Consider the following 4,846-nt stretch of genomic DNA (forward strand, 5'->3'; position numbering starts at 1 on the left):
TCCTTGGAATTCTTTTTTTAAATTAAAAAAAAGCAGATGCTTCAAGTGGTTAATCAAACAACATCATCTTTTAAAAAGACCCTGGCCTGGTTTCGGATTTTAATCCAGAATATGTCGCACTCATCCCAACACTCAGATGTGTGTGTGTGTGTGTTGGGTGGGGGGCGGGGGTGCCTACACCTGCCACATCAGCAGGGAAGAGAGGATTTCTCTTACATGCAGTTGAAACTCACTGTGGGCGCTACACTTCGTGGAGCTGTTGAGTGGGCTGTGGGGGCGCACGTGAGTGCGAGCCACACTAGGAAAAGTGCGCTGGACACAGTGCTTAATTTGTGCTTGTTGTTTCCGGTGCTGAGCACCGACACTTATTTTTGAGGGCCGGGGCTTATTCTTCTGCCTCTAGCATTTGCTGCGAGAAAAAGACACAAATGAGGAAGACGAAGGAAGGGAACAACGAAAAAGTGTCACAAAGGGAGAAAGCTGCAAGAGTGAGCTGAAGGGGCAGGAAGTGGCTTTATATGGATTGAAGAGGCCTGAGATGGGTTCAGGATTACGCTGCAGCCGCGTATTTAAGAGGAGGGCTTGGGCACCGGCACCTTTTTATTTACAAATTAAGCACTGGCTGGACAGTAAGAGCAGCAGAGGCCCTCCTCCTACAGGGGGCGCTCCTCTGAGACCTGCCAAAGTTATAACTTTTATGACCGTATTTAAAAGGGGCATTTTCTGTGCCACCGACGGTAACTCTGAATGGTGCATTCCACGGTGCAGCTGTCCGGGGCGTCCTCCGTGGCACATTAAAGGTGAAATGACACAATCATTCTGGTGAACGTGTCCGTTCCGATTGGCAGGTGCCGTGCCAACGTCGGGGTACATTGGGTGGCACAATAACCCCCGTAGATGCGCTTCCTGGGGTTATTCCGCAGAGCAGTCCTCTTGCTAGGCATGTGCCAGGGCCGGACTGCCCGCTTGGTCCCCTGGCACTGCCATGCGGGCTGCATGGGAAAGGGTTTGGCTTGAACTTTTTGCCCAGACTGAGCTGATCCTGGTTTCCATTCCGGTCCCTGTATATTTGGTGCCACAGTAATTGTCCCGCACACTATATAGGGTTATTCTGAACCACGGTGCTGTGATGGGCATATTCTGGGCACAGGGATCTGCATACTCTGTACCACGAGGTAAAAGAAACACTAGTGCAAATAGAAGAATCGATGCTTAAAAGTGTGCATCAGTGTACACTACACACACACAGTGAGTGAGAGCAGTGTGTGTCCTGAGTTACAGACGCACAGTGAGTGAGAGCAGTGTGTGTCCTGAGTTATAGACGCACAGTGAGTGAGAGTAGTGTGTCACGAGTTATAGACACACAGTGAGAGTAGAGTGTGGCCTGAGTGAGAGTAGAGTGTGACCTGAGTTATAGACACACAGTGAGTGAGAGTAGAGTGTGTCTTGAGTTATAGACGCACAGTGAGTGAGAGTAGAATGTGTCCTGAGTTATAGATGCACAGTGAGTGAGAGCAGAGTGTGTCCTGAGTTATAGACGCACAGTGAGTGAGAGCAGAGGGTGTCCTGAGTTATAGACACACAGTGAGTGAGAGTAGAGTGTGTCCTGAGTTATAGACGCACAGTGAGTAAGAGTAGAGTGTGTCCTGAGTTATAGATGCACACAGCGAGTGAGAGTAGAGTGTGTCCTTAAGTACACAGACACACAGTGAGTGAGAGCAGAGGGTGTCCTGAGTTACAGACGCACAGTGAGTGAGAGCAGAGTGTGTCTTGAGTTACAGACACACAGTGAGTGAGAGCAGAGTGTGTCCTGAGTTATAGACACACAGTGAGTGAGAGCAGAGTGTGTCCTGAGTTATAGACATACAGTGAGTGAGAGCAGAGTCTGTCCTGAGTTATAGATGCACACAGCGAGTGAGAGCAGAGTGTGTCCTGAGTTATAGATGCACAGTGAGTGAGAGCAGAGTGTGTCCTGAGTTATAGACACACAGTGAGTGAGAGTAGAGTGTGTCCTGAGTTATAGACGCACAGTGAGTGAGAGTAGAATGTGTCCTGAGTTATAGATGCACAGTGAGTGAGAGTAGTGTGTCACGAGTTATAGACACACAGTGAGAGTAGAGTGTGGCCTGAGTGAGAGTAGAGGGTGTCCTGAGTTATAGACACAGTGAGTGAGAGTAGAGTGTGTTCTGAGTTATAGACGCACAGTGAGTGAGAGCAGAGTGTGTCCTGAGTTATAGACACACAGTGAGTGAGAGTAGAGTGTGTCCTGAGTTATAGACGCACAGTGAGTGAGAGCAGAGTGTGTCCTGAGTTATAGACACACAGTGAGTGAGAGTAGAGGGTGTCCTGAGTTATAGACACAGTGAGTGAGAGCAGAGTGTGTCACATGTTATAGACGCACACAGTGAGTGAGAGCAGAGTGTGTCACGAGTTATAGACGCACACAGTGAGTGAGAGCAGAGTGTGTCCTGAGTTATAGACACACAGTGAGTGAGAGTAGAGTGTGTCCTGAGTTATAGACACGCAGTGAGTGAGAGTAGAGTGTGTCCTGAGTTATAGACACGCAGTGAGTGAGAGTAGAGTGTGTCCTGAGTTATAGACGCACAGTGAGTGACAGCAGATGCACACAGTGAGTGAGAGTAGAGTGTGTCCTGAGTTATAGACGCACAGTGAGTGAGAGTAGAGTGTGTCCCGAGTTATAGACGCACAGTGAGTGAGAGTAGTGTGTCACGAGTTATAGACACACAGTGAGAGTAGAGTGTCTCCTGAGTGAGAGTAGAGTGTGTTCTGAGTTATAGACGCACAGTGAGTGAGAGCAGTGTGTGTCCTGAGTTATAGACGCACACAGTGAGTGAGAGCAGAGTGTGTCCTGAGTTATAGACGCACAGCGAGTGAGAGCAGAGTGTGTCCTGAGTTATAGACACACAGTGAGTGAGAGTAGTGTGTCCTGAGTTATAGACGCACACAGTGAGTGAGAGCAGAGTGTGTCCTTAAGTACACAGACACACAGTGAGTGAGAGCAGAGTGTGTCTTGAGTTATAGACGCACACAGTGAGTGAGAGTAGAGTGTGTCCTGAGTTATAGGCACACAGTGAGTGAGAGCGGAGTGTGTCCTTAAGTACACAAACACACAGTGAGTGAGAGTAGAGGGTGTCCTGAATTACAGACACACGGTGAGTGAGAGTCGAGTGTGTCCTCAGTCACAGGGCACACGTGAGATCACCCTCCGCTGTTACAGATCTGCATGTCATGAGTGTACTTTACTCCCAGGAGGGGGAATGTGCTCCACGGTGTGAACGTCACAGCACGTGGCACTGAGCTCCTAGGTGCACATCTGTCACGCATTTAGTGTGATGGGGCCGCTGGTGTGAGGCGCACGCACAACGATGGGGGTGAGACGGAGGGAGACAGAATTATGAGAAACGTGTAAATAACGAAATGAGGGCGGTGAGAAGCGAAGGAAGGAAGGCCGGGAAGGAGGAAGGGAGAGCGCAAAGAAAAGGAAGAAAGAACAAGGGATGGGGCAAAGGAGGAAGGACACAAACCAATGAGGAGCTGGGACACGACAGAGAAATAATATTATTGTTGTTTAAACAATGTCTTATATTTCTAAGTTTTTCATTCAAGCTTTCTGCCGAAACCCGGGATCGAACCAGGGACCTTTAGATCTTCAGTCTAACGCTCTCCCAACTGAGCTATTTCGGCGGCCTGTGATCGCATTTAATGACTGTGCTGATCCCATGAAAAACACCCTGGAGGTCCAGTGCAGTAGTGAAGAGTTTACAGGTTCCCCCCTCCGCCCCCCCCTAAAAAGCCTGGCCGGGAGGGCTGCTCTGTCATCGGACCTCAGTCACCAGCTGACTCCAGCATCACCTGCCGGTGCCGCCAGCCTCCTCTCCCTGCACGGGACCACCCTTTCATGCCCCCTCCCGTACTTCCCTGCACAGTGCACGCAGGGGCCCCCTCCGGACTCACGCGGGAGCTCTAGGGCCCCCTAGAGCTCGCTCTCCCTCTTCACCGCGGGGGCCTTTGTTACTCCAGTGCCCATGTGTATAAGTACAGACACTCGCGAGGGGGCAGAGCAGGGCAGTACGGGTCATATGTATTACACGTGCGTCTCACGAGCAGGCAGGTCATGGATCACACCGTCCTCTTATCAGGCACGAGGAAGTTTCGAGAATTTAAATTGTAGGGTCTATTGTCTCCTTCCATCATTGCTATTTCTTTTTAGCTGGTTATATATAAACTCTTCAGGTAATGTAGATCCATCCTAGAGCCCAGGGGGCGTGAGAGAGGCGACACCCCCTCAAGCATCCGGAGACAGCCTACTAGACACATTTCTCCACAGAGGTCTGGGTGCCCGCTTCAGCCAGGGGTCCATTGCACCGGTCCAGGTACCTGAGTGGCCCTCTGACAGTGGAGGAAGTCGATACCAGCCCTCTCAAGTTCCCAAGGTCCATGCGTCATCTCCTGCTCCAGGCCATATTTTTCCTTTGACTTCTGGGACTTGTAGTCTTTTTTAGTCTATGATAAAACAGGACTACAAGTCCGAGAATTCAAAGAAATAAAACTGGACTGGAGCAACACATCACGATGGGTCTGGAAAACGTGGCCGCTATGGGGGACCCCTCCGCCCACACTCAATGGCAGGAGAGTGAGACAGAATATCAGATTAGAATCATTTTGCCCAGAATATGCCCATCACAACCACTGCCACGGACTAACACTTCGAAGTATTCCTGGTGTCATTATTGTGCCCCGAAATATACCCCTCTCAAAGACGTGCTACATAATAAACCTCTAAATAAGCCTCTGCCATCGCTGTGCCACCAAAGATACCCGTCAA

The 4,846-nt window shown here is 50.0% G+C and overlaps 1 non-coding gene across 1 annotated transcript; it reads right to left on the bottom strand.

Moving 5' to 3' along the window:
• Positions 1–3,632: 3,632 nt before the first annotated feature.
• On the bottom strand, positions 3,633–3,705 carry TRNAF-GAA (transfer RNA phenylalanine (anticodon GAA)). Its single transcript has one exon. It is a non-coding gene; the product is annotated as a tRNA-Phe (tRNA).
• Between the last annotated feature and the right edge of the window lie 1,141 nt (positions 3,706–4,846).

The sequence above is a fragment of the Pleurodeles waltl genome, unplaced genomic scaffold (assembly GCF_031143425.1).
Source record: "Pleurodeles waltl isolate 20211129_DDA unplaced genomic scaffold, aPleWal1.hap1.20221129 scaffold_67, whole genome shotgun sequence".
In the NCBI taxonomy this organism is placed as follows: domain Eukaryota; kingdom Metazoa; phylum Chordata; class Amphibia; order Caudata; family Salamandridae; genus Pleurodeles; species Pleurodeles waltl.